Genomic DNA, 12,299 nt, shown 5'->3' with positions numbered 1-12,299 from the left:
CTTTTCCGTTAGCAAAATCATCAATGACATTGTTGAAGTCTATTTCATCACTCAGTTGCTGTTCTATAAACAGTATGGCAAGATTTCTTAAACGCAAAGTGCCGCCCAGGGTGGACCCCCCCCCTTCTCCCCTAGGGAAGGGGGGAAGGGGTGGTCTGCCCTGGGAAATCCATGGTAATTTCTGTCTGAATTTTTGGAAATACATGGTAATTTCTTTCTGAATTTTTGCTTTTTCATTTATCTAAAAATGTTTCTATATGGTACCAATTCCTCTTTCACCAGTTGCTTTATTTTTAAGCAGATACTTGCAATATTTATGCTCAGTACAATAGCAACAGGAAGTGGCTACAAAATTATTACGGTAGTACAGCATGTACTACAGTTAATTTTATGCAGTTATGATTTAATACTGTATCTTTACGTTTGTTTCCATTTCTCTGAACTGCAAATGGTGCCATGTGTTTATAAGTGTCTACCTGCTTTAGTTGTGATAAATTTTAACTTTTTATAATAGATCTGTGTATATTTTATGGTAGTATATGATAAAATAGACTAGCATCTACATATATTTTATGCATTCATGACATACCTAACTTAGTCTTAATTTTTTTTTGACATTTCTAGGCTACGTGGTTCGTCTGCAAGTTTTTTCAAATTGTTGCAAATCTCCCAAAACGTTTTCAGTATAGCATCGGTGTCCAACCTTTTTGCTTGCCTGGACCACGTTAAGTGATGGGCAATTGTCTTGGGTTGCATATAGTTAATGTATATAAGTAACAAAACTTTCTTTATTTTTTTAAATTTTTTATTATAACATTAAAAAAAAAAGGAGGGCAGCATAAATACAAAACTAGGTGAGATATTTGGCCTTGTTTACATGATACCAATAATCAGTGTCTGGTTCAATGGAAGTGGTTGCAATTCGTAGTGAACTCTCAAGGTTCTCATCAGAAATTTTTGATCTACTTTACTCTTCATTTGCTTCATTCTTGAAAATAGTTGTTCACAAATGTACATACTACCAAAAAGTGATGACATGAATAAAGCGTGATTGTAAAGCGAAGAATATATTTCTCTGGGAAGATAGGTATAATAAAAAAACCAGCAAAGAGACATGATCAGATTTTTCTTTGAGTTGAAGATCTGATTGCAACTCTATACGTTCCATTTGAAAATTCGAAGGTAATATATTTATGTTGGCTATAAATGGAGTCGCAAATATACAAAAAAAAATGATAATTTTTTCTGAAATCTTGAAACCTATTCTGAAATTCCTGTATCAAAACAGAAAGAAGCACAGCATATTTTTCGCATCACATAATAATAATGTTAAAAGTTAAGATCTTATGGGGCTGTATTACTAATAGTCCAGGGCTGCACGTGGCACTCAGGTTGGACACCCCTGCAATACAGTTATTGAAAAAAATCCATGTATAAGTGAACCTGCACATTTCAAACCCGTGTTGTTCAAGGAACAACTGTGTGTATATATATCTATATATATATTATAATTATCCCTCACATGAGAAGTACAAGAACCTATAGCACATCAGTGCCTATAGGTTGAAATTGTTGGGAAACGCATCATGGGGAAGGCTGTTCCAAAGGAGAGAGGTGCCCTGCTTGGAAAGAAGTCAACTGACATCCCCATGGACAAGGTGCATCTTGCTTGTAACAAGTCATGTTTGTAGCTAGTATAAATTGAAGAAATACAATCCATCAGCATCTGTTCCATAGTCATGAAGAATTCAGTATCACAATTAAAATGCATAAACTTATAAAAGAAATATATTAAAAATCCTCATCAAAACTGAGGATGCAGTTCAATCTCCACCAGTAGCCAAGCAGACATAGCTGGCTGAAGACTCTCACTAGTTATAAACAGCATCCCATGAAGATGCAGGAGACAGTGCTGCCATTTCGTTGTCCCTTACTGTGTCAGAGAGAAAATGCAAGTTGAAAATCAGGTTGTCAACTGCACACCTTTCAGTTTTAGAGATACTGTAAAATGAATTCATAGTGTCCTATGGTTTATTTTCTAATTATGATACACTAAAACCTACCAAAACAACTGGTTTCTTATGGGAAAGAGTAAGTACAAAAATATTATTAGACCAAATTAGATTCAAAAATTTTAAAAAAATAAATAAAAAATCAGCTAATGCCATAATTATTTAGGAGACAGTGCTGCCATTTCGTTGTCCCTTACTGTGTCAGAGAAAAAATGCAAGTTGAAAATCAGGTTGTCAACTGCACACCTTTCAGTTTTAGAGATACTGTGAAATGAATTCATAGTGTCCTATGGTTTATTTTCTAATTATGATACACTAAAACCTACCTAAACAACTGGTTTCTTATGGGAAAGAGTAAGTACAAAAATATTATTAGGCCAAATTAGATTCAAAAATTTAAAAAAAATAAATAAAAAATCAGCTAATGCCATAATTATTTACATCTCACAAATACTTTCGTTGCTAAGATACTTCATCTTTACAGATGTATTGTAATGGATAGAAATACAACATTGTTTTTACCACTTTGAGTGAATATCTTTGTCAACACAATATTTGTAATAATGGGTTTTTATTTAAATCTGAAAATAAACCCCAACTCAACATCACCAGAGTTAAAGATCGGTACTATCAACGTAAGAAGCCTGAATGGCAAAGAAATGGAGCTAGCTGAAGAATTAGAAAAGTACCAGATCGACATAATAGGGGTGACTGAAACAAAAAGACCAAAACTGGTGAGATCTTTCTGAGCAATAAATACAAAATGTTATATTCAGGCAATGACAATCAAGGAAAAGGAGTAGCCATAGTATTCAACACAAAATACGAGGCTAATCTTCTTAAATGGCAGTCAGTCTCAAGTAGAGTAATGTGGGCAAATATGAGAATGGGGAACTGGACAATGAGACTTCTTTGTGCCTATGGTCCCACAGAAGGTTCTACTAAGGTAGAAGTGGAGGAATTTTTTGAGGCTTTAGAAAAAGCAACTGACACAATGAAAAATGAAAAGTTGGTCCTTGTTGGGGATCTAAATAGCAGAGTAGGAAATGATTGTGAGACATACAAAAATATTTTGGGTAAATTTGGAGAAAAGAGGAAAGCTAATAATAATGGCAAATATCTGTTGGATTTCTGCTCAGGACATGGACTAGTTATTACTAACACCATGTTCCAACATAAAAATGTGCACAAATTCACATGGAGAGAAGAGGCTAGGAATAAGAAAAGTCTCATTGACTATGTTATTGTTGATAGTGATGTTTTCTCCCTGGTGCAGGACACCAGAGTGTACAGAGGATTTGAAATTGGAAGTGATCACTATTTAGTCTTGAGGAGGATAAAATTGAATTTCATATTGAAAAGAAGAACATGTAAGAAAGTTTTAAAGCGAATAAAAGTTGAGCAGCTCTCAGATGTGAACTGTAGGCTAAAATACACAAAGATTATTGAAGAAAAAATGAAAGAGTTTGAGAACAGGAATCAAACCTTAGAGATTCAGTGGCAAACTCTGAAATAAACATTGATTGATTCTGCCAGAGAGACATGTGGTGAGGTTATCTGTAAGGATAAAAAAATCAGTTACTCCCTGGTGGACACAGGAAGTTAAAGAGGCAGTGAAGGAAAAGAAGAAAGCATACCAAAAGTTCCTGTCAAATAAGTCAGCTTGTGCTCTTAGAGAATATAGACACAAATGCAAGAATGCTAAACACTGTGTAAAACTAGCTAAACAAAAGTCATGGGAGGACTTTGGCAAGAATATAGAAAATAAATATCAAGAAGGTGGCAAAATATTCTGGAGGTTGTTGAAGAAGCTTAAGAATGGAGGAAAGAGTGCTGTAAAAGGAATTAGAGATGATAAAGGTGACATGAAAACGGGAGAAAAAGATATCCTTGAAGTATGGAGTAATTACTTTGAAAAACTGCTAAATGAAACAAGCAGTGATGACAGCACAGTGGTAAAAAACACTGACCAGGCATGCAGTCAGAAATACATATCCATACTAGAAGTAGAAAAAAGCCATCAAAGGCTTGAAATGTGGAAAGGCAGCAGGAGTAGATGATATTCGACCAGAAATGCTGAAGTATGGTGGTATAAGAGTTTTACAGTGGCTGCACTGCATAGTTCAGAAAGCCTGGACAGAGGGACGAATTCCCGATGACTGGAGTAGAGCTCTCATAGTACCCATATATAAAAAGGGAAATAAAACTGCATGTGAGAATTACAGAGGTATTTCCCTACTGAGTGTTCCTGGCAAGATCTATGCAAGTATACTTGAGAAACGGTTGAGAAGAATTGTGGAAGAAAAGCTTGGTGAAGAACAAACTGGATTCAGGCCAAATAGAGGCTGTCAGGATCAGATCTTCACTTTATGACAAATAGTCGAGAAAGCATTGGAATATAACAAAGATCTGTATTTAAGTTTTGTTGATCTGAAAAAGGCATATGACAAGGTGCCAAGAGAGAAGCTATTCAATACGCTGCAGTTATATGGTGTCAGTGGGGCATTATATCAAGCAATACTTAGTCTTTATTTGAGTTGTAAGTCAGCAGTTAGAATTGAAGGAAGTACAGGAAGATGGTTTAATGTTAAATCTGGTGTGAGACAAGGATGTACATTATCCCCTCTGTTATTCATTATCTATATGGATCACATTATGAAGGAAAGTGGTATTAAACCCGATATCAAAATTGGAGATATTAATGTCAGCTCTTTGCTTTATGTAGATGATGTTATACTTCTAAATAAATCTGCTACAAGTCTGCAAGATTCTCTGACTAAATTGAATAGCTGTTGTAATAGATATGGTATGAAGGTCAGCAATAAAAAGACAAAGACAAAGAAAATAGGCAGAATCATTGAAAATGTCAACTGTGTTATGAATGGAGAACCTGTGGAACAAGTAAAACATTTCAGCTATTTAGGCACGATTTTTACTGAAGATGGTAAATTAAATATAGAAATAGACAACAGAATAAGCAAAGCTGGTATGGTGGGAAGTGAATTGAATAAATTCATATGGAATAAGAGAGAAATTAGTCGGAACACTAAATTAGCTGTGTACAAGACAGTGTTCAAACCAGTTTTAACTTATGGAATTGAGAGCTGGGTCAGAAGTAAAACACTTGACCAAAGACTAGAGACCACAGATATGAGAGTCCTGAGAAAGATTATAGGCGTGAATAGATGGCATCAATGGCAATATTATATTAAAAACGAGGATATTAGGAAAGAACTTGACATTGTCAGCATCCAGGAATGCATTAGCAGAGCTAATCTTAGGTGGTATGGTCACTTAAACAGAATGGGCGAGGAAAGATTAGCAAAACAAGTGTTCTCTGCCAGGTTGGCAGCAAAACGACCTAGAGGAAGAGCAAGATATAGGTGGATTGATACTGTACAAAGTGCTTTAGACGATAGAAATATAAGATCTGATAATGTTGGAGTCTTGACAAGTAACAGACTGATTTGGAGGAAAATTGTAGATAGGAAATTAATAATGATGTAATTTTTTCATGTAGTACTATCATATCCTGTACACCCCTTGAGGGTACATGGCAGGAATTTGATGATGATGATGATGGTTTTTTTTTAAAAAAAAAAATCAGCTATGTGTCTTTTTTTGGATATTGAAGGGGAAGTTCAGTCTCTACCAAGAGCCATCTGATTATAAGTGGCATCTAATGAAAAGATGACTGACAAATGTCGCCATTTGACATAACAAAAGTCATATAAACATTTATTTTTTTTAAAAATAAAATATAAAGAACATAGTGAAACAGAATAAAAATGGTGTTTCAATACTAGGTGGATGCTAGTCCACCTAGTGTTGAAACTCAGGTTGGACACCCCTGCAATATAGTTATTGAAAACAATCCATGTATAAGTGAACCTGCACGATTCAATGAGACTTGGCAGCTGACATGGTGAAGTAAAGCAATATATACTAATCAGTCAAAATACTGTGACCAGCTATCTACATGTACTATTTAATTGATCCACTATTTAAGTTTTGACACTTGTTGATTGTTTTAAAATGGCCTTCCCACTAAGAATCTACAGCCTCAATAGAGGTGCCTGTATATATATGTATAATAATAATAACAACAGTAATGTTGCTGGTCACAATGTGACAAACAAAGTATCTTTTGGAGTTCGATAAAGGGCATAATGCGGGTGCTCATCTAGCTGGAGCCACGTACGCAAACAGACCTTGTGTGCATCAATTGACCGGAGCATTTAATGAAGGCTGTTCCCGATCCATATCTCGCTAAACTATATGCAGGGATCTGAAAATCAGTATTGACATCGCATACCTATACAAAAAATCAATGTTTTCTGTGAAGAACCAGAAAATTCATCTGTAGTGGTGTCATGAACTCTATTGACTGTACATGAAGATGAAAAAAAAAATTTGGTCTGATGAGTCACAGTACACCTTCTGTATGAATGGTAGGCATAGAGTTTGGTGGGATCCCCATGAAGCAACGAACCCAGCTCACCTTGTAAACACAACTCAAGGTTTTGAATTTGGTGTCATGGTGTGGGGCATGGTCTGTTGGTAAGGTATGGGTCCCCTATATTGCTGGAAGATCAGGTGACCTCCAAGGAATATCTGAATGTTGCAGTCAAGTCTGTCCTGCAATCTTGACTTTTTAGCCAGCAGGTAATGGTTGTTTCATGGACTACAGTGCCTACTGTCCAACATGCAAGAATTTTTCAATGAACATGACAGCGACTTCCACCATCTACCCTGTCCACCACAAAGTCTGGATCTGAACCCCATTGAGAATGTATGGGGCATGTTAGAAAAACAGATTTGGGAGCAAAGTCTTCCGTCAAATCTGAATGAGTTAAATGACTGTCTGGTGAACGCTTGGTATGTTGTAGATGCAATCCAATAGCTTGTGGAATTTGTTTCAAACTGCATTTGTGCTCTAAATTGATCTAAAGCAGAACCAGCACGTTATTAGAAGTTTCTAATTCAGTGGCCAGTATGTTTAGTAGCATGTTGGATCTGCTTTGGCCAAGATCCAACATGCTATAGTCTTCTATAGTCTTGGCATTAACTCCACAAGACTATAGTAGGTATTCTGAGGTAATCTTCAACTAGACACGTTCTGGAGGCAGAGGCATAGCTAGGAGGGGGCGGTTCACCCTGGGTAGCACTTTGAACCTTTTTGAACTTTTGCAGTTAATTCTAAAATACAGTCTCGAGAACTCGCTTCCAAATATTGTAATACTACTGCGAATTTTCCTCACAATTGCTGTAAGTGTTGCTAGTTGTGAGAGGAGTGTTTCTAAATAAAATTGATTAAGAATTACCTACATTACTATGAAATAGACTGTGCCAGTGTCATCGATGATTTTGCTAACAGTAAAGCAAGAAAAATAACATTTTAGAATGTTGAAATTACAGTTTTACTTCAAAAATAAACATAGTGTTTTAATTTATTTCCCTCTACATCGTTTTGACTTTTTGTAGTATTTTTGGTGTGTATTGAGAAGGGAAGCAAACTCAGGGGCTGCCCCAGTCCCTGAGTTTGCCAAATAAGCCAAAAAATAAGCCAAGGAGAGCTGGATTATATTCTCCGAATCATGCTTGCACAATGCAATCATTGTGACACTGCACATTGTCTTGGAAGAGACAATGAAAACAAACACCATACTTGGATACTGTGTGTTGCTTGCATACTTTCAATTACAATCTGGAACTGGGTATTTCAAAATGAGTGAAACCATTTCACTCATATATAGAAACAACATTCGTTTTTCACACTACTAGAACAGAATTTTAATGTGTAGAAATGTCAAAAGCAGGAGGCTTACTGGGATATTATGTGATATATGTGTCTACATGTTTGATTTTTGAAAAGTCCTTGACACTGAAAATAGCTCTTACATATAACAAGAAGGGGAATTAAGTCCACTTGTTCCCCTCACACCTATTTCCAGCCTGGATCTTAGTGCAGTTTAGCTGCCAACTCAGTCATAATGTAAATTTCGGTTGAAGGTATTTAAAAAAAAATGCAGGGTTAAATGAAACAATGAATATGGAAGAAATGCAAAGTTTTAGTCAACATGTCCATTCTGGAATGGATCGATGTGAACAATCACCATGTTGTTACCTGAGGCTTCACACGAACTCACTACTATGCTTATTGGGGTTGATGTAGCCTGGAAAAGTACTGTGTGGGTTAGAGCATGGTTCATTTATTTTACTTGCAGCCCACTCAAAAATTTTTTTATATTACTATAGAAGTTTTACTGTGGATATGTCCTTTTTCTGTGGAGACATATGATATGTAAATGAGAAGTTCCTGTGATTAGTTTATGCTTACACTTAAAGCAAAAGGGAGGTTGGGAATTAAGTGATTCCTAATTTAGAATTTTAAATCTGGTCACTATGTTCTTACTATTCTTGAGAAGGCTGTTTTCATTTTAGTCAATTTCTCAATAAAACTTTTTTTATATTGATCCCATACATGAGAGGTCCAGGGACCTATAAGTATGTTAGTTCCATGTATGGGGTGCAGATGAGGACTGAGATAGTTTATTGATTGTTTGTTTGAAGGGTTGCAGGCTGTAGTTGTTTGAGAATACTTCTTGAGGAAGGCTGTTCCAGAGGACAGGTGGATGGAATAAAATGATGAATAGAAGCAGGTTCAGTGTATTTGGGATGATGATGATTAAAGGGATGATGGGTGGCTGCATCTCTTGTATTAACAGGTGCAACAGAAAGTGGAGGAATGGTGATTGCCAATTCACTAGAGCAATGATCATGGAAGTACCTGTAAAATAGACACAACATTGTGCAGTGAGATAGAGCCTGGGGTAATATATATAGAAGAATAACACAGTTTTTCATATAAAATTGATAATTAGGTCACTAAAGCAATAAAATTTGTTTTACTTTACTCTTGTTAGTCATTTTGTCTAGGGTAGGTGGAAAGTGATTTTAATTGTCTCAAGGCATGACACGGCATAGAGATTCGTAGCCTCCCCATTTTCGAGGGTACAGCAGTGAGGTCTATGTGCAGACTGGTCGTAGTTCATGTTACATAACATGTCCAAGTCCAGATTATGCCTGAACTTTGAATTTCTTCCACATACCGAATAGAGATACACAGTATGTTGATCACTCTCAGAAGTCACATTATGACATGAAGACGGAATGTCCACTTCCAGTTTGCATGCCTCATACATGTATAGATCATATGCATCTGAAACAAAAATTGATGTAGTGATGGGCTCCCAACTTTCATTTTAGTATCTTATGCATGAAGTTTGTTGAAACTTTGCTACCAAATTGGCTGAGTATATATAAACGATGCCATTATCTTTGAACCTAATAGCCTGCAAGTTTTTTTACAAATTTCCATATTCCCTTAACAATATCTACCCTCATATCAGTTTTACCTGATGTGTATGTTAAGATGAAGCTATGAACACCTTTTGTAATGTATTGTAACTCTCCCCCCGCACACACAGTTACACTTTGCTTCGCATCATTATCCTGTCCCAAAAAACTAGTATTTTCAAAACTTTATCCACTCCTTCAGCACACAGGAAATTTTGCCCTCATGATCAGCACTCCATTCGAATAAAATGGATAAAAGAGAAACATCCCTGCCAAATACCTTAAAATGAATAGAAACAATTTCTCTCTGCAAGCCAGATCACAATACAGACCACATCCCTATTTTACATCATAGACAAAGCAGAAGGATGAGGCCATCTAAACTTTGCAGGATCAGAACAGTCTACAAACTACTAAACCAAGTTTCTATTATCTTTATTTGATAGATCAAACACTGTCAGGATCCTCTGTCCTTCTCAAGTATATATAGATATCTACTTGATATTAATTTATGCGGTTTTGGCTTTATTTGTATCATGCCTTTTTAGTCATGTGTCAAACAAACTGGTAATGTTCTTTTTTTTTATGTGAATTATTAGTATTTTGAAAAATTACTATGAACCATTAATTGAAAACCCGAAGCATAAAAAATAATGTTTTGAAATATAAGTCAATGAGGGGCATGAAAATGAAAACGAATACATATATAAACCCAAGTTTCCTGGATTAAAACCCCGCTTACCCGCAGCAGAGATTGACTACAGGAACCGGTCGAAGAAAGGCTTAAGAAAAAGTTCTTCTAATCGTTGAATTGAACTTAAATTTGGTTTTTCATTTCTTTGCGATGAGGGCTATTCACGCCTGAAATATGCCATTTTCAGAGAAGTCATTTACTGGAAATATTATAAATTTATGGCATGGGCTGAAGAATACCAACACTCAGTGAAAAAACCTGTGAAAATCTGTCATATTCAACTACCTAACGTCGGCCTTGAAATTATTTAGTTTACTTAGCAAGTTATTATTATTATTACGGGCAACTCCCATAATAATAATAACTTAGACCCATCGAGGGAGGCCCTAAACATGTCAAGAACAACTATTCAACATCCACACAGTATCTATCATACTTTGCCTTTAACTCATTCACAGTCATGGCACCCACAACAGACTCTGGCAACTTATTCTACTCATTCATCACTCTCCAAGCAAAAAAACCTAGTTCTAACACCCTTGCTAACCACACTCTTGCCAAGTTTCCATGGATGGCCCCTAGTCCTCCCGCCACTAGTCCTGTTCTGAAAATATCCTCTAAATTAATCTTATAGAAACCCTTCAGTAATTTGAATGTCTCAATCATATCACCCCTTTTCTGCCTGTCAACCAATTTCTGCAAACCACAAATCTTCTCATAAGGTTCATTCCATAGACCTCCTATCATCTTGGTTACTCGCCTCTGGATCCTCTCTACCTCCTCCCCATAAAGAAAGAACCCTGGTACCCAGATTTGGGCACAGTAGTCAAGATGGGGTCTTATCAAGGCTCGATACAGGAAGAATAACTTGCTTGTCTCTATCATCATATCACCCCTTTTCCGCCTGTCAACCAATTTCTGCAAACCACGAATCTTATAAGGTTCATTCCATAGACCTGCTATCATCTTGGTTACTTGCCTCTGGATCCTCTCCACCTCCTCCCCATCAAGAAAGAACTCTGGTACCCAGATCTGGGCACAATAGTCAAGATGGTGGTCTTATCAAGGCTTGATACAGAGGAAGAATAACTTGCTTGTCTCTGCTCGTCAAAGTATTCTTCAGTTATATATTTTCTTTATCATTTTTAAGCAGTAGTTTTTTCCAAAAATCGTCAACACATAAATAACACCTTTTATTCCTCAAAGGAAGCAGGCAAGTCCACTTAGCACTAACTTTAGAAGATTATTCATTCCAGTTTTGACCCTTAGATAATGACAGAATAGCTGAACCATGACTATCAGTAATTTCAATTGACATTTGGGGAGGAGAGTATGGCAGACAATTGCAGCTATCACGTGATCCCTAACCCCAGAACTTTATTATGAACTTGAATATGAAACCAGGACAATGATGATGCTTTTCCATAATGGATTTTACTATTATAGATCCTCAGTTAATATCTGAATTTCACTGAGCATATTTTAGATCTGATAGAGCAAAATGTTTATGCTAGGGATCCACTGCTAACATCCATTTGGAACTGTTCACTTTCATGCCCACCTTCTGTATACATTTCTTTATACTATTTGGTGGGTATCTTTAATCTAATAAACTAACTATGTAGTGTCTATTGATGGTGCAGATTGTGACTGCTTGCACTGCTAGATTTCGAATAAAATCAGGACAAAATTGCAACATGTTACGAATTGACAGCACACTACTTAGAACTGGTTCTGCAAAAAACTTGCAAAGCAAGCCTACAATGGCATTCCTTCAGTATTATGCATGATAAAAAAATCTTAATCATCGTAATTTTATTAAAAAAATTATTACAAAAGGTTTATTATCTTAATTGGTATCTGAGAAGGAGAATATGGCAGATAGCTGCTGCCATGTGGCTTAGTCCCTCACTTTAACACTGTATGTTGATCTAATTCTAACAACTATATTTCTGAAATAACGTGAATTTTACAGTGGATTTTTTTTTTTTTTTTTTTCGTGAGCTTAAGGGATGAAAATCCGAATTTGCAGGAGGAAATACTCCATTTGCGCATGACGGTGCTAGACTGACTCAGAAACTGGTCGAGGAAACCCTTCAAGTTCTTGTAGTCGGCAACTAGAATTGAACAAACAACTTTGGGGGCCAGCCTCTACAAATATTCTATTATTATTTTAAATTAAGGGGATATAAAATCCACATTGTTTCAAAACCGAATAAGAAACTCAAAGATTG

Source organism: Typopeltis vanoorti, chromosome 18 (assembly GCF_054136105.1).
Source record: "Typopeltis vanoorti isolate ZY-2024b chromosome 18, IOZ_Tvanoo_1.0, whole genome shotgun sequence".
Lineage (NCBI taxonomy): Eukaryota > Metazoa > Arthropoda > Arachnida > Uropygi > Thelyphonidae > Typopeltis > Typopeltis vanoorti.
Note: the sequence above shows the minus strand (reverse complement) of the source record.